Here is a 19,896-nt window from a genome sequence, read left to right as displayed (position 1 = left end):
TTTTGTCTTGCTTTTTTTTTAATCATTTGGTCTTTTCTCAATGTATGATTGATTATATATTACTGTGCATTATACATTATAAATGTTAACGTTTAGAGGTAATTTTTGGTCTAAAATGATGCTTTCCTTCTCAAGAGGATATTCATTTACTTCTGGTATATTCCTAGGAGCACAAGTAGTCCTGTGTAACCCTTACCCAATTGGAGATTCCAGTGTTTTAATGTTTGCTTTATTTATTGTAAGGGCTGAACTACTTTCATTACACTTTTAGTCCTTGTATATGGTGTTCAGAATTCATTTCCAAAGCCTGTGACCTTAAGTTATGTCTCATTTCCTTGAAATGACAAAAACTGTATCCATGAGTTTTAGAAATCTTCTGCTCAGTTAAATAGTCTCTGAACTTTTTCTCCTAGAATCCTAAGGCAAAAGGCATTTTTAAATCCTGATTCACCTTTCTTACTTTTGCCTTCCATCCAAATCTCCAAACTTTATGATTTCAGTGCCTTGGTAGCTAGCTTACAAATATCTTTTCAAAAAATATACACATATGTTTAATATATATGCATATATATGTTTATTTTTTTATATTTTTCAGGAGAATGTTTAGTTCTAATTAATCTACCAATATATAAAGTAGAAACAATGTTACATGATCTATTATTGAATCTTTCTTAATTCAAACAACCATCCTTTTATGCAGCTTCATAAGGCAAGGAAATTTAATTATAAGAAATAAGATTCTAAGTTTATTTATATTTTACTTGAAATATTTGCTTTTGAACACATTACAGATATTATAACATTGCATTTGAATAAATATTCATACATGTATGTATTTATGAATATGTGTGTATATAAATACATACACAAACATATACCTCAGTCAAATGGCCTTGTTTAATTAGCAATGTAAAAGCAGAAAGGGCATTGCTCAGGGCCAGAATAATAAGTCAAATAAAAGGACATTAAAATTAAATTCATAAAGAGACATATGCACCCAATTGTTCATTGCAGCACTATTCACAATAGCCAAGACATGAAAACAACCCAAATGTCCATCGACAGATGATTGGATTAGGAAGATGTGGTATATATACACAATGGAATACTACTCAGCCATAAAAAAGAACGATATAATGCCATTTGCAGCAACATGGATTGAACTAGAGACTCTCATACTAAGTGAAATGAGTCAGAAAGTCAAAGACAAATACCATATGATATCACTTATAACTGGAATCTAATATATGGCACAAATGAACCTTCCCACAGAAAAGAAAATCATGGACTTGGAGAATAGATTTGTGGCTGTCCAGGGGGAGAGGGAGGGAGTGGGAGGGATCAGGAGCTTGGGGTTATTGGGTACAACTTGGAATGGATGTACAAGGAGAGCCTGCTGAGTAGCATCGAGAACTATGTCTTGATACTTATATTGCAACAGAACAAAGGGTAGGGGAAAAATGTATACATGTAAGATGAACTTGGTCCCCATGCTGTACAGCAGAAAAAAAATTAAAATAATAAAACAAGTAAAAAAAAGTAAATTCATGACTTTATCCAGTTAAGTCATTCATTCCACCCATTCACATGCACTCATTCACATTCATTCGTTCATTCATTCATTCATTCGCAGGTTCCTACTGATTGCCTAATATGCACCAGACAGTAAGGTTCGGGTTATACAGAAATAAATAAAATGCATTTATTCTTTGAATTCATTACCTTTATATTTTTGTGGATCAAATTAAAAGTCTACAAAGGCAGGAATACTAGAATGTGGCTACAAAAACATGTTATCTTTCCTTACTCTTCCTTCTTAACTGTTTTTCATTTCTGACTAGAGGTAGGCACAAATTGGTTCATTCACAGGACTTAGTTGGGTGTACTATTTTTCTGTCTTCAAGTCTAGACAGCTGCATTCTATACACTATACATAGTAAATCATTTACTACTTTATAAAATTTTAATATTTCATTTTCTTGTCAATGTTTTTCCAATTTTTCCAACAAACACTAAACAATGTCAAATAAAAGAATACATTTTCTACATTTGTGATATCCTCTATGTGAAAAGTAAAGTAATTTTCTCTGCTTGGTATTTACTCAATAATTATTTAGCAATTTACTTTGGCAGACATAGCCTCTTGAAAGGAACAGAGAGGCAAGAAAAATAATACCTCCATATTTGTCAATGTTCTTTTTGTTATGATGTATTGAGGGCTGCATATAATTCTTCCTTACAAAAGTACAATCTCTTGTTTTGAAATTCAATAGTTATGCATTTGAATTATTGCACTTTTTTATTAAAAGGCAAAATATTTCCAAACTTTGATAATTCTCTTTGAGAAACACACTACTTGTGACATATTTGAAAAATAATCTAGACATTCTAGTATCTTAAAATATTGAAATTGAGAGTCCTTGAACCACATTCTATAGATTATTATAATTTTTTCCTTCCCTTATTTGATTTGAAGCTTATATTTCAATAATATATCTTACTCAGAATTGAGAACATGTATCATTTTTATTCAAAGTCTACTGTGTTGATTATTACTTAGGCTCTTTTCTAGGAGAGAAGTTCCTATTGACTGTAATGTGAATATAAGAGATACTTTTTAATTATTTTTATTTTTTTCCATTATAACTGGTTTACAGTGTTCTGTCAATATTCTACTGTACATCATGGTGACCCAGTTACACATATATGTATACATTCTTTTTTCTCTCTCATTATTATACTCTATCATAAGTGACCAGACATAGTTTCCAGTGCTACACAGCAGGATCTCATTGCTAATCCATTCCAAAGCCAATAGTCTTCATCTATTAACCCTAAGCTCCCAGTCCCTCCCACTCTTTCCCCTACCCCTTGGCCACCACAAGTCTATTCTCCAAGTCCATGACTTTCTTTTCTGTGGAAAGATTCATTTGTGCCATATGACATAAGTGACATCATATAGTATTTGTCTTTTTCTTCCTGACTTACTTCACTCAGTATGAGTCTCTAGTTCCATCCATGTTTCTACAAATGGCATTATTTTGTTCTTTTTTATGGCTGAGTAGTATTCAATTGTATATGTATACCACATTTTCCTAATCCAGTCACCTGTCATGGACATTTAGGTTGTTTCCATGTCTTGACTATTGTGAATAGTGCTGCAATGAACATGCAGATGCATGTGTCTTTTTAAAGGAAAGTTTTGTCCAGATATATGCCCAAGAGTGGTTTTGTAGGATCAAATGGTAGTTCTATGTATAGTTTTCTAAGTCACCTCCATATTGTTCTCCATAGTGGTTGTACCAGCTTACATTCCCACCAACAGTACAGGAAGGTTCCCTTTTTCCACAACCCTTCCAGCATTTGTTATTTGTGGACTTATTAATGATGGCCATTCTGACTGGTGTGAAGAGATACACAATCAAATGAAGGCAATAAAATGTGTTTTTGACAATCTATTTAATTATCAAGAGGTCAAATAGATCCTTGTCTGGTAAACATTTTAAAAATCCATTTACAATTATCATCTATAATTTAAATGCATAGTTTATAGGGTTTATTATGGTGATAACTAAAAGTCCTTGTATGTTGAAGTCCTCAGAGACTCTGTAATTCTTATCAGTGTTCTGTAGTAAGAATTTTATGGGACATAATTTATATTCTTCTTAGCCTGGACAGGAGCTGATAATTTCTATAAGCTAGGTAAAATTTAACAATGTACTGCTGTATTTGAGATGATCTCTAAGCAAATATTTCAAATCATTTTAGCTAAATATAGTTGAATAATATATATCAGCAGCTTATGACAAATGGCCATATTTTTTTTCAGTAAATATTTATGTGTTGAGTGCTTACTATGTGCAAAATTTCATTGATTTTAGAGCTGGTGTTGCTAAGGTGAAAGGGCTTGGTTCTATAATACAATACAGTAAGAGAATGATTCAAACTAAAATGTATCAGTGTGAGGGAATGGGATGGACAGGGAGTTTGGGGTTAGTAGATGCAAACTACTTCATTTGGAGTGGTTAACCAATGAGATCCTGCTATATAGCACAGGGAACTATATCTAGACACTTGTGATGGAACATGATGGAGGATAATGTGAGAAAAAGAATGTCTATATACATATATATATATATGAAACTGGGTCACTTTTCTGTAGAGCAGAAATTGAGAGAACATTGTAAATCAACAATAATAGAAAAAATAAAAATCTTTAAAATAAATAAATAAAATGTATCATTGTGGTTACAGATAAAGATGTTTTATTCTAGAGGTTGACACAAATTGTTGAGGAAGTGATACATGTTTATACTATGAAAGTCAGAGTAACCTATACAAAGAGAATTCTGGCCTGAGTTTCAAAAGGAAAAGAATGTATTTATTCACAGATAGAGAAAGAGAAAATGCAAGTTTTCTGATGGTAAAAACAGCTTGTGGAGATGAGTAAGTAAATGGTGTGTTGCATAAACAGAGTCATGTATCTGGGCTGCAGGATGTAGGATAAGAACATAAGGGGAATGTTAGGTGGCTATAGTGAAATTTAGAAAGACTGTGAATGTCAGGCTAAGAGACACAAATTTTATTTGAGGAGATTTTGAAGGTTTTCAAACAAGAGGATGATATGATCCTAATTGAACTGTAGGAAGCTTACTACAAGGGTCTCATGAATTATTCATTGCAATGGTGAGACCCTGAAGGCAATGTGAGTGTGCAGGTGAGAGATGTCAAGGAAATAAACAAACAGAGTAGCCATGGAATTGAAGAGAATTTTTCTTTGGAAACAAAATCACAAAATGGCCTGTAGTCCATAATGCAATAAAACCAAAAACATTTTTTTCACCAGTAAATTAGACTAACAACAAAAGAAATGTCTTCTCTTCTTCCTTTTCATACATTGTCAATAGAAAAACATTATTTACTCCTCTTTATCAGGCATGTACACTGAACACATTATCAGCCCTAAATAATACTGTAGAAGAATAATTTGTTTTTGTCTCACTAACTAATTTCCATCAGGTCTCTCAGTACCTAGGAATACAATGTGTGTCACATTTACCTTGGGCAGGTCATTCTCAACGTAATTCATAGTGAGTGACTGATCTTAATTCTGGATGACCAGGAATATCACATAATAATAACCACTATGGGGTCTGCCTATATGAAGTCCATCTGAATACATCTGCTTCTGCCATTATTACTCAATATGTAGCTGCTATGATCTGAGAGGTCATGTCTCCTCCATATTCATATGTTGAAATCCTCACCCCCAAAGGTGAATGTATTTGGAGGTTTAGATCTTCGGGAGTTGCTGAAGTCGCAAGAGTGGAATCTTCATGAATGATATTAATGTTGTTGTAGAAGATCAGGCAGAGACCACCTCATCCTTCCCACCATGTAATGATACAACAAGAAATCTGTAGCAGGGAAGAGGGCCCTCAGTTGACCATGCTGGCAACCTAATCTCAGACTTCCAACCTCCAGAACTTTGAGCAATAAATTTCTGATATTTAGAATGTAGTTCTGTTACCATTTAATTTTAGAGAATAATGTTACCTTAGAAAATATTTTTAGTAGTTTGAATGGACTACTACCTTTCTTAAACACTGTGAAAAAGGAGAATAGCAATAAATATTACAATTTAAAATGAATTAGGTACCAGACACTGAGTTTAATAATTTGCAGAAATGATCTCTTAACCCTCAAAACCATTTAATGAGCTGTGAACCAGAGTTATAGCCATTTTTTCAATAAATAAATTATAATATATAGAAATATAATTATTGCTATAAATCGCAATGCAGGTAAATGGAAGATCAACTCAGGAACCCAGACCTTTCTGATGCTGAATTCCAGGCTCATGGGCACTGCTTGATGGTAAATTTTCTAATATTTGATTATTTCCATATAGGGACCTAAATGTCACTATGCTATCCACTGCTATTCATAGTGGTCTTATTATATGACCTTCTGTGAAAATAATGTGAAATATTACCTCTACCTTTATGAGTGACATCCCATTTCAAAGGAATTTTGAAATGCTTGCATTCCTTCTGCTTAAAGATACAAATGATTTTAGTAATAAAGACACTGATGTTGATTATAGTAAAAGTTGATCTGCTAATGCATGCTATGGTCTGTCCAATACGGCCCAATTTAAAACAGTTAAAAAAATATAGAAGCAGGAAGCAAAAGGTTGTGTAAAAATTTCCTTCACCAAATTGGCCTTTGTAATTTCAACTCATATTTTCCGTATCAGCTGAGAAATCACTGCCCCATGTAGACTTTCCTGTCCCCTGTGTCAGTACTTGCTAATGAGTAGTGATGTACCACACCTATACATCCCTTACACACTATATTTTTTCAACACACCGGCTATCTTGTCATTGCCTGCAGATGATGAACTCTTGGAAGGCAGGAGCTTGTTCACCATTGATCTTGCTCCTAGCAACAGTGCTATAATTTCAATGAATGCAGGAACTCATTATTGAGATTAAATTTCTCCTACCTCCATGTCCATTGCTATTCAAACCAGATAGAATGTATAACTTAATTCCCATCTGTTAGAAGTTTTTGGTGACTCAAATCACAGTCTTTTGAGGCTGTGATTACAGGCCAGTGGTGGTAGGCAGTAGACAGTTCTTATTTCCAGGGACAATGATGCATCTCATCATGAGGCAGAGTTTGTATTTCCAGTTTTCTCTAAAGCCTTGGAAATCATCAGTCCACATAAAAACGCAGCCTGAGGAGTTCCTGCTGTGGTGCAGTGGGTTAAGAATCTGATTGCAGAGGCTCTGGTTGCTGAGGAGGCACAGTTTGATCCCCAGCCAGGCGCCATGGGTTAAAGAATCTGGTGTTGTCACAGCTCCGGCATAGGTTGAGGCTGTGGCTCATATTCAATCCCTGGCCCGGGAACTTCCATATGCCACAGGTACAGCCATTTAAAAACAAACAAACAAAAAAACACAGTTTGAAATTAGGAAGAATTAATTCCCTAAGAGAAATTCTCTGTTGATAGGAAAATGAGTCTTCAGTATATAATCCAGCCTCTCAACTTTACCACAGAAATTCTAGCAGGCATTCTATGAAATCCTCTGAGGTCCTGCAGTAATTTTGCTGAGTTCTAAAACAGGGCCCTTAGTAACATACTTTAACATTGGCTTTCTCTTCATTTTGTCTCATTACTCTTTTAATGAACTTTGAAATAAACTCCTTGTACTCAAGTCCTTGTTTCAAAATGAGACATGAAAACACTATAAAATGCTATTGATCTGATATTTCTTTCATTTTTCCCTCTCATGATCATAATTGCTCACTACCCTCTCAACTCGAAACTTTACCCTACTTCCCACATTGTCTGAGATCACCATAACAGCTGATGTGACAGAATGGAAATACCAATGTATTAAAGATAGAATTCATTCTTGGATCAACATCTCTTACCCTTTTTATGATTCCTTTATTGACTTAAAATTCACACAATGACTACATCCTCATATCCAACTCTTTATATCACTTTCGACCTCAATCTGCTCATTATACTACAGACTGTAATCTAGATAATGTGATAACATACCTAGAAAAGGTAGAGTTTAGGTATTTCTTTAAATTGTATTTGAATTTGCATTTGAAAAATATTTTATTAATGTTTAAAGACATGTCTTATCTGTTAACTCACCTGTATACCTTTTTTCTTCTAATGTTCACCACTTTGTGCACGATTTCCAATTATTATATTACTATTATTATAAGCAATAGACCATTACATCTCAAGGGAACAGCATTTTTGCTTTTAGAACAGAGGAGTTGGGGGAAAGACTGTTATTTCTTTACTGGGGCAGTGAGAAGATAGTCTATTCAGGAAAAATAAAGAGTAGACATAGGGCAGGTAAACTCATCATAGGGGGAAAAAAAACTAATAACTATGGAATAATCCAAGATGAATAATTTATTTAAAAAAAACAAGGGAAAAACAAATAGAGTTTATTAACATGTGCAACACACAAAAACATACAAGAGGTGGGAGGATTTCAGTGATGAATAACTCAAAGAGTTAACAAAGCACAATAAATTTGTAAAGAAGTGACAAGACAAAGGAAATAGGTTTCAGGCTTCCAAAGGTAGCAAACTTGTGGGAGGGTAAATATATAGGAGAAATGAAGAGAAGATAAAGGTTGTTTTAGTGAGAACTCTGCTGCTATCTCTGAACGGATAAGAATCCCTAATTGTAAAGAATCTAAGCCTGCTTTTAAGCAAATAGGAGAGGGCAGCAAGTTTTTTTTTTTTTTTTTTGGCATCTATTTCTCAATTGTCTTCTGTTCAGAATAATCCTGCTGCCAAAGTGGTATAGCTTGGAGTGGCACCTTCTGGTCCCCTAAGTGATGCTCTCTAGAGACAGCTCCACTTAGTGGAGGCTGAGGCTCTCTGCTTCTTCCTGATTTCTGGATATTTTGCTTCTGGGAGGAGCTCAGTGTTTCCAGCTTTCACTGCCCTTCCAAGAAAACTGGTTGGGGCAGACGAACTCAGCATGCTGCCCAGGGCCATGCCCTAGACCCTCAGCTGCAGGTTAGAGCAAGCCCCAGCATACCCCAGGCAATCTCATGGAGCCTCTTCTTTCAAGCACTCTCCTTAGCGGAAAGGCATTTCTAAAAAGAAATAAGCTGGGAATTTTTGCAAAATAGTCTCTCTCTTCAAGAATGACTAGATGTTCCGATCCCACCAGGGGCATGGGGACTTCCTGACTATATTTCTTGGGTCTGTTTGCCTATTTATATCCAGTAGCCTTCAGCCTTAAATGACAGGAGTTTATTTAAGCCTGTTCTAAGAATCTGGATCCCCATTTCTGGAGGAATGAATTTTAAAGTATATTTAGATGTCTTTCTATTAAAGAAAATGCTGAGATGATATCATCCGTTATTTACCCCAAGGAGCCCACTGGTGTGGTAATGACATTGGCTTAGAAGCTTTCAACTTCCCACTTTGCCCACAACATTGCAGTGAACGTACTCATATACAGATATGAGTTCACTGAGAGACTGATCAAGCCTACATACCTGCACGAAAGCTTTTCAAAGCCCTGTATCCAAATTATTTTTTTTTCTTTTTACAGCTGTACCTGCAGCATATGGAAGTTCCAGGGCTAGAAGTTGATTTGAAGCTCTAGCTGCTGCTGGCCTATGCCACAGCCACAACAACACCAGATCCAAGCTACGCCTGCTACCTACAGTGCAGCTTGCAGCAACACTGGATACTCAACGCACTGAGGGAGGCCAGGGATCAAACCCACATCCTAACGGACACTATGTTGGATTCTTAACCTGCTGAGCCACAATGGGAATTCCTGTACCCAATTTTATATTCATAATTTATTCTCTTTTTCTTTTTTAAAAAAATTGTTTTGCTCTTTTTTAGGGCTGCAGCATATGAAAGTTCCCAGGCTAGGGGTCAAATCAGAGGGGCAGCTGCTGGCCTACGCGACATCCACAGCAATGCCATATCTGAACTGCATCTGTGACCTACACTGCAGCTTGCAGCAACACTGGATCCTTAACCCACCAAGCAAGGCCAGGGATCGAACCCCAAGACGAATAATTTCTTAAGGAGCTTCCTCTACTAGGAAGCAGCTTTCCCACAGCTTCTCATTATTCAGGATGTTGAATTTTATAAAATATTTTTCAGCATATGTAAAAAATTCATGTTTTCTCCCTCCTTTTTCTATTGACATACTGAATTACAATGATTGATTTTTTAAGGAAATATAAATGTTGTAAAACTAGTTAGGAAGTTTTTGATATTTTATACAATGTGGAAGATTTAGAGTAAGATTATTGCTGATGTCAACTTAAATGTAGAAGAATTTAAGATCAGGGATTTCTCTGTAGAAGGTTTTTAGTAAGGGAATAAATTATTTTAACTGATACATAATTTTAATTATAAATTCAAGTGTAATATGTTTAAATTTATGTTCTTTTTAGTAAGTTATTTATTTTTTCAAGGAATTCTCCCATTTCATCTAAATTGTTAAATATACTGACATAAATATGTTCATGATATTTTCTTTTTATTTCTTAATGTCTATAACATGTGTACTTGATGTTTATCTTTCCTTTCCTTACAATTACATTGTATATATTCTCTCTTGACCAGTTATACTAGAGTTTACTAGAGTTTAACCAATCTTATTAATCTTTTAAAACAACTTACTTCGACTTCATCGATTTCTCAATTTTACATTTACATTTTTGCTTTCTTTTCCTACCTTTATTATTTCCTTCTTTTCAAAGGTTTGATTTGTGGGATTTTTTTCTCTTCTTGAGATGAATGTATAGAACATTTATTTTTATCCATTTTAATCTTCTAATATACATATATTTGGCTGCTCCATTGCATGCAGAAGTTCCCAGGCCTGGGATTGAATCCACACCATAGCAATTACCAAAGCCGTAGCAGTGAGAACACAATATCCTTAACACACTGAGCCACCAGGAACTCCCATATATATGACTTTTAAAGCAATACTGATAAACCTCATTCTGCACATTTTGGTATGTTTGAATTTTCATTATCATTTTAGTTGAAAATATTTTCTAATTTTCATAGCTTTTTCTTCTTTGATCTATGTATTGTTTTTTTAAATTTTTATTATAGTTGATTTATGATGTTCTGTCAGTTTCTGCTGTATTGCAAAGTGACTTGGTTATACATTTATATACATTCTTTTTTTTCACATATCCTCCATCATGTTCCATCACAAGTGATTAGATATGGTTCCCTATGCTATACAGCAGGATATCATTGCTTATTGAATCCAAATGCAATAGTTTGCACCTACTAACCCCAAATTCCCAGTCCATCCCACTCTCTCCCACTCTCTCCCTTGGCAGCCACAAGTCTGTTCCCAATGCCCATGAGTTTGTTTCTTTTCTGTAGATAGTTTCATTTGTGCTATATATTAGATTCCAGATATAAGTGATATCACATGGTATTTGTCTTTATGACTTATTTCACTCTAGTTTCATCCATGTTGCTGCAAATGGCATTATTTTTTACTTTTACATGGCTGAGTAGTATTCCATTGTGTATATGTACCATATCTTAATTCATTCATTTGTCTTTGGAGATTTAGGTTGTTTCCATGTCTTGGCTATTGTGAATAGTGCTACAGTGAACATAGGGGTGCATGTATCATTTTGAATGGAAGTTTTTTCTAGATATATGCCCAGGAGTATGATTGCTGGATCACATGGTAGTTCTATATACAGTTTTCTGAGGTACCTCCATACAGTTTTCCATAGTGGTTGTACCAATTTGACAACCTAGAAGAAATGGACCACTTTCTAGAGACATACAGACTGTCAAAACTGACTCAAGAAGAAATAGATCATTTGACAGACCAATCACTAAAATGAAATTGAATGTGTAATAAAAACGCTTCCTAAAAACAAAAGTCCAGGACCAGGCAAAGTCAACCAAACATACAAAGAAGAACTTATACTCATCTTTTTAAAACTTTTCCAAAAGGTTGAATAAGGAATAATAAAAGACATTCTATGAAGTCACCCACCATCCCCCTAATACCAAAAGCAGACAAAGTTACTACCAAGAAAGAAAATTATAGGCCAACATCTTTGATGAATATAGATGCAAAAATTCTCAACAAAATTTTACCCAACTGAATCCACCAACATATAAAAAAGATCATATACCATGACCAAGTTGGATTCATTCAAAGTTCACTAGGATGGTTCGACATATGAAAATCAATCAATGTCATACACCACATTAAAAAAAGAAAAATCAAAAACCACATGATCATCTCAAGAGATGCAGGAAAAGCATCTGACAAAGACCAACATCCATTCGTGATGAGAACTCTTACCAAAGTGGGTATAGAGGGAACATACTTTAGTATGTATTGTTTAGAATTATATTACTAAATTTTCAAAAACTGTAAATATTCTTTTTTTGTTTATGATCACTTGCTTCTAGTTAAAATCCCTCTGGTCTTAATACATTCCATTTGTGCGTGTTTTTTAAAATTTTATTAAATTATAGTTGATTTACAATGTGCCAATTTCTGCTGTATAGCAAAATGATTCAGTTATTTATATATATATGTATATATGTGTATAACTATATACATGTGTGTGTATATATATACACACACACATTCTTTTTTATATTCTTTTCTGTCACAGTCTAACCAAGGAGATTGGATATAATTCCATGTGCTGTAGAGTAGGACCTTGTTGTTTTTCTATTCTAAATGAATAGTTTGTATATAATACATTCTAAATTTTTTAAATCATCTCTAATTTGTGGCAGTTTACTTTAATCCTTGACACAAGGAAAATTTTACTAAATATTCCATATATACTAAATAAATGTTTGTTTTGTAAATGTTCGAGTATAGTTTTATGCAGGATAGGCAGATTAAGTTGGCCAATTATGTTATTTACACTGTTCATGGTCTTATTGTACAAGAAATAATAAAAGGTTTATTAGTTCAAGTATGGTCCTCTAGTGACGGTTTACCTTGAAACCATTCAGGACTAAACTGATTTAAATTTTAGTGTCTGTTACCTGTTCCTGTCCCTCATTATATTCTTCTTGGACTTTTCAAATGATAACCTACAAAATATATGGTGTATTCTTTCAATAATCTTCAAGACCACTTTTCCCTCAGTGAAACGTACCTGAATTATGTCTTTTAGTATTTGGTCTCTTCCATAGTTTTGCTTTTCTTCTTTTTGTCTACTATTTTCTGTCTTTTCTTTGTCTTCCATTTAAAGCAATTTTTATTGAATTTACAAAACATTCCTTCTTTGTTTTGTTTTCCTTGTTCCTTTCCATGTTATATTGCTCTTAGAATATTATCTATAGTGTTTAATTGCTATTTTGTTACTTTCAATTTAGTATTCATTTTGAAAGCCATTTTTTTCCTTTTATTTCATTTTTCTTACTCCATTCTTCCCATCTCCTTTCAAAGCACTCTTTCTTTTTTATTCAATCATTCATTGCAGTCAATGCACTGCCACTGAGCCATAACCCCCAAAAATTTTATATCTGATATAAACATTGCCACCACAGATTTTACTGTTTTATTAAGTTCTTTTACCATTTTGGAAATATTTGATGTATTACTTCTATGATTTGTCTTATACAATCCTCTGATAAGCATTCAAAATCTAATGAGAAATATTCTTCTGTTCTTTATTCTCATTCTCTTTATAATAACTTTGTGTGAGTACTATTGAAAAAAGGTGTTTTTTAAATACAGTTGACTCTTGAAAAATATGGGTTTGAGCTGTAAGGACTCACTTATATGCAGATTTTCTTCAACAGTAAATACTATAGTACTATTTAACCCAGGGTTCATTGAACCCATTGATGCAGAACAACAAATATGGAGGGCCAACTATAAATTATATGCGGATATCCATTACATGGATGGTGGGCATCCCTAACCCCTCTGTTGTTCAAAGGTCAAATATATATGAATGATTCTCAATCAGATGGAAATTTAGAGAGAAGCATATATTTATAAGTAATATATACACACATATAAAATAATCTATAATCTCTAGAATGTATTTGGTCAGGGTATCCTCTATTAAAGCCTCATGTATTATTTGTAGACAGGTGTTCTTGTTATTTTTTTCCCTAAACTTTCTAGTATTTTCTTGCCCCAATTTGAATTTAAAAATCAGTCTCAAACAAGAAGCCATTCTCAAATGTTTTCTCTGTTTACCTAGAATAAACCAATCCATAAATCAACTCTCAATATAATGACCTCAGACAGTACATCAATATTATCTGTCTACAATTCATCACAGTAAACCTAAAGAGATGTGCTTATTTGAGTGTCTTCATGAAATACCCTCATCATCATCTGAAAAATATCTACTCAAATTAATGTTAATCAGTCACAAAAATTAATGAGATAAAAGTCTTCTGAACGGGACATTTTAGAGAAGGAATAAGCTTTCAGTAAACTACCAAAATGTGTAAAAGATAATCAAAATATTGGGTCAGCAATTACAAAAGTATATATATTTCTGTTGCAATTCTACAATAACTAGTAAAAATAAAGTGCATAGTGGCATCTGATTGTTCAGATACATGGTATATTTTGTTATTTTATAACTGAAATAAAATAAGTTACAAATGAAGAAATTACTGACATGGATCTGTTTGAAGCATGAAAAAATTAATTTCAAAAAAGGTAGAAATGCTCAATGATAATTTTCAAAAAAGGTAGAAATGCTCATGGATTTTTAAACCATTGAGTCTACAAAGTGATATGCACTTTAGTGAAAATAAGCCCTTGGAAATATTTGAGGTCTCAATCAATCAATCAATCAATCAATCATTTATTTTAAATATAAACTCAATTAGGTAGAAAAATCATTTTCTTATATACTTAATATTATGATTTAGAATTTCAAAATTCCAGACAGATCCTTTGAAAGATGGAGAAATCAAAACCATCAATGAAAATTAGAGGTATGTTATCTTCTATAAGAGTTGGGCTTTTGTTGTTTTGTTTGTTTTTGCCAAAAGCCAGGATCAGTTTAATAGTATTGAGTAAATCCCCTTGAACTGATTTTCTTCATTATACATCTCCTATCACTATAGAAAAAATCAGTACTACTTCAAGAAGGGCACAAAGGCAAAATTATAAAACAATATATCTAGTCTTTGGAGGGAAATCAGCTATTTTTTTTTTCCTTTTGTATTTTTCTTTTTCATTTATAGTGTCTCCCATTCAGTAACTTAATGTATCTGGTAAGAGGAATCCATATGAATCAAGTGTGCTTATTGAATACAGTGCTCTTACCTGTTTAACATAATTTTGAAAAACTTGGCTGGCAAAATAAACATGTAAATGTATGGAAATAGGTATTATTTTCATGTTACCAGTGAATGAATGAGGGTGAACTGTTCTGGCTCAAGGTCATAACAATTTTAGTGAGAACACACACAGCAAAGGAAAAATCCCTTAGAAGCTGGTTTTGAGAGACCAATAAAATGACATAGATGTATTTTCTCAAGTGCAAGACATGTCACAAATTTAAGTATTCTTATTATAGTACTAATGTGAAGAAATATTTTCAAACTTTGATTGTATGAGTTATTTTAAAAAAAAAATAATTTTGTGCCTCCATTTTACTTTAGTGTTATTTGTGCAAATGTAGAACTATGTTTAAACTCCTTTTGCATATGTGCTTATGCAACTATAAATCTTATCAACTATTGCATCTGTGATGCAAATTAATCACAAAAAAGTGACCAAATTAGAAAAATTCTAATTAGCAAATAAAATTGAGTTTGATGTATGATACTGGGTTAAAAATAAATCACTGATTTTGTTTTTAAATTAGAAATATGATGTGCCATATCTTGTTCTGTACATAATATGCTCTTCGTCTCTTTTCCTTCAATAATAGTAATGTAGACTGCACTGATTACAAACTATGCTGTAAAATTTGCACTTAAAAGTATTAAGGCTTTGTTTTCTTATTATAGATAATCAGACTTCATATTTATCCAACACTCCTCTAATGAGAATTTGCCATTTTAAAGATATGCCATTTGATTACTTTAATGTTACCTCATTACCTTAAATATAAGATTAACCCTGCAGTTAATGAACTCTGAATTGAATGAGCATGTAATCCAATCATTGTTAGAACAGAAAAATACTCCTGGCATATTCATTACTACTACATAAGAGAAGCTAGCAGGTTGGTACTTTTGAAGAGGTGATTCAAATATAAGAGGATTTTGTTTGAAATGTGAATATAATACTCTTGTTTTGATTTCTGCTGCTTATACTAGAGGGTGTTATGTGACAACTGAGTTCTTCTGGTTCTTTGCACTTTTTAGGCTACTGGAAATCTTTGCTTGCAAAAAGCACTAGATCATCTGACTTTTCATTTGTGAAAAATATGATTGTAAATACAGACATTACTGGTCATGAAATATTAGCATCCTTCACTTGTACAATGGTTAATATGTCAAGCATGCTTTTAATATTTTTAAAGAAAATTACAATAAAGAAAACCCAAAATTTAACAATCTTAGAGAGAATCAAGAGTCCTAAGAGCATTTCCAATATGCTCACAGTCCTTCTTTTGAGACATTCTGCCATACCATCTTCTAGAGAAAGAGTCTTTTAAAACTTTGGAAAAAAGGGGGGGAAGGCAACACACTTTTGAATGATATTACAATGGAGCCTTGAACAACATGGGTTTGAAATGCATGGGTCTCAATTAGAGATCACAAAATGTGGAATCAAAAGACCTAGGTTTCCAGTCCTGATTTGACCCAAGTTTTTTCAGCTACCTACCCTTGGTCAAATCATTTATCAATTCTTTTGTTTCTGAGGCAGAGATAATTGTATGTGAATTTTTGACTTCACAGAGTTGTTGTGTGGAGGTTATGACCCTAAACTCCTTGTTCAAAAGGTCACCGTAATTTTATCTCTGTGTGTGCATGAAGTTTTACAAGTTCTAATTTCAGAACAATAAAATTCATACTCCTTAAAGAACTGATTTTCCCTATTTGAATGAGTAAATTCATTATTTACTTCTAAATATATCTAGTCTTCAGATATGTTTTTGATATAATAATTATACTTATCTGAGTAGGTGGCAACCAAAATATTAAAAACTATCCTCAGTATAAAATTAAAATGCGGAAGTATCTATTTCCTCCATAAAATAAATATAGAATCACACAACTTGAGGAATTGGTCCTTAAAATAGTGTTTTGGAAATAAACAGATATACATATTAACAGATTAAGTCTATAGTATAAATATCATAATTTGATAAAGTAAGATTTCTAGGACAAAAATTTTACTGTCTAGCCATTATTCTTGAAATCTAGTAGAAAAGTCTTATTTGATAATTTTTAAGGAAAAGAAAAATAGTAAGCTGAATATGAACATGAATTTAATCCAGGACAGATTGGGTAATCTTTTACAAAGTTTAAAAATGTCAGCTATGAAGAGGCAATTGATCAAACATATGTACGTATGCTTTATGTCTAAAGTATTACAAGATGGAAAGATTAAAATCATGATATACACGAGTTCCTCTCATGGCGCAGCGGAAACGAATCCAACTAGGAACCACGAGATTGTGAGTTCGATCCCTGGCCTCATTCAGTGGGTTAAGGAACTGGCATGGCCATAAGCTGTGGTATAGGTAGCAGACACGGCTATGATCCGGCATTGCTGTGGCTGTGGTGTAGGCCAACAGCTACTGCTCCCATTCAACCCCTAGCCTGGGAAACTCCATGTGCTGTGGGTGTGGCCCTAAAAAGCAAAAAATAAAATAAAATAAAATAAAATAAAACAAAAACATGATATACAAATATTACTAAGGCAGAAAAACTTTAAGAAAGAAAATGTCAATTAGAAAAACCTATGCTAATGAATTGAGCTTTTATGCACTTTAGGATAGTTGTGACATTATGAATATTTGTGTAAGCAGGGACTTCTGTAGAGTTTTTTTTTCCACTTTATAGGTAAATCAAAGACGTCTCACCCCAATAGGTATGGAGATGACAAGGGACACTATTGTCATTATTTTTGCTTTTTTTTTTTTTTTTTTTTTTTTTTTTTAAGGGCTGCATCCACTGCATGTGGAAGTTCCCAGGCTAGGGGTCTAATCTGAGCTACAGCTGCCAGCCACAGCAACATGGGATAAGAGCCATGTCTGTGACCTACACCACGGCTCACATCAATGCTGGATCCCTGAACCAGTGAGTGAGGCCAGAGACTGAACCTGCATCCTCATGGATACTGCTCAGATTTATTTTTGCTGTGCCACAACGGGAATTCTAAGGGATGATATTTTACTTACCTTGTTATTTTTCAGGTGTTTCTTCTGTTCAGTCTAACAAAATTTTCTACTAGTAACTAGAGAATCTAATTATATTCTTTCTCTTAAGCGCTTCTTCTATATTAGCTATTTGGCTATCTGTAATTATTCTCCTACTATAAATTATTGCCCTGTTTTCTTAATCTTAAAATGGGAATGCAAATCAACCTCTGAATGCTTTTGTAAAGATGAAAAGAAATAACATACATTAAATATTTATTAGATAGCTTGGCATATATTTTAAGTATATGAAAATTAATAATGATAGATGACAAGCCCACTTCTAAGTCTTGTGCTCAATGATAATATGGTTCTTATTTATGTGATTAGAAACTCTTAGGCAACTATGTTACATTAAAAAAAACTTACAGAATGGTATCAGTTCTTTATGCAGACATATTTTATCTGATCTTTTTTTTTCTGCTATAGAGATCATTTCATTCAGTTATTTGGGGAACTAGAAACTACTATAAAAATGTGTTTGTCAGGGAAAAGGGGAATGGGCAAGATAGCTTGTGAGGGAGAAGAAGAGAAAAGGAAAGAAAAGAAAAGACTGAAAATGATAGGTCATACTATAATTCAACAGCGTAAGTGCAGAAAGTGCTTTAGCTTGTCATTTTACTCTTCTCCATTCATCTTACCCTTATTCTTTCTGAAACTTTCAACCCTTCTAGGTTTGGGGACTTGGGAAGGAAATATTTTAGAGTAAGTGTTAGTTAATAGAGCCTGTGCAAACTGGCATGGTGGTTTCTTTATGACTCATGCTGAAGTGTTCCATCTCTCTCATGTGGACTGCTACTGTGGATTCTTTGGAAATGTCCCTGAACTGTTCACTTCCTTAATACAAACTGGAAAAACTTAACTACAGAATAGGTATGAGAGCCAATATTCATTTCATCACTATTCCCTCATCGTTATTGGAATATATAAAAAAAGAATATTTAAAAATCCAGCAATACTGAACATTTTTGCTTTATATTGAGTAGTTAGTAATACAAATCTGTACTTTATGCATTGATAAAAGCTAAAAGCATGGATTATGAATGAGTTGTGTGAGTCCAGGTCCTGACACTGGTTGTATGACTGGAAAAGTTTCATGACCTCTTTCAGCCTCAGATTTCTCCCATCAAATATCTAGATAACAGCCCTCAACCCATCAAGCTCTTGTCAGACTTAAAGCACTTAGTAAATGTAAAGCACATAGAATAGAGCTTGACACTTGTAAAGCTCTTAATAAGTAATTATTATTATTATTATTTTATTATGCACTCCCCTCTGTCTTTAATAATCTCCTATTCTTCCTGCTTATAATCTCCTCGCTTCTTCTCATGGGCCCATTATCTATAATTCTTCTAACCTTCCAGAATCAGCTTCACATATTTCCTTGCCCAATCACAGTTTCTCTCTCTCTTCACCATCTCATCTCCCTGCTTTCATATACACACACAAACACACCAAATTTTATTTATAATTTTACACTCTCAAAGTATTTTTTTTCTCTATTTCACCTCTAGTTACATTTCCTTTGTCAATAACATCTGGCTAAATATTACTAGGAACAGACTTATTATTACGGAGTTTCACTCTTAAGTGATTTGGGGTATATTTAAAGAAGTGAGGCTTTGTTTTGGGTGTTGTTAGGAAGTGGAGTAATTTTATGATTGGTGTCTTAGTCTGTTCAGGCTGCTCTATCAAACTATCATGGACCAGGTACCTTATAAATAGCAGAAATTTATTTATCACAGTTCTAGAGTCTGGAAATCCAAAGTCAAGGAGACAACATGTTTTATTACAGGCCCTTTTCTGGGTTAAATATTTCTTTTTTGAAACCTCACATAGCAGAAAGGGACAAGGGAGCTCTGTGAAATCTTTGATATAAAAGCACTAATCTCATTCATAAGGGTCCCAATCTCATAATTTGATCACCTCCTAAAGACCTCACCTCCTAATACCATCACCTTTGAGGGTTAAGTCTTCAACATATGAATTTGGGAGGAGTATGAAC

Source organism: Sus scrofa, chromosome 14 (assembly GCF_054392235.1).
Source record: "Sus scrofa isolate SSC_HxYL_T2T_F1_AM1 chromosome 14, Sscrofa_HxYL_maternal_Yorkshire_Landrace_v2.0, whole genome shotgun sequence".
NCBI lineage: Eukaryota > Metazoa > Chordata > Mammalia > Artiodactyla > Suidae > Sus > Sus scrofa.
This window is presented reverse-complemented; position numbering follows the sequence as displayed.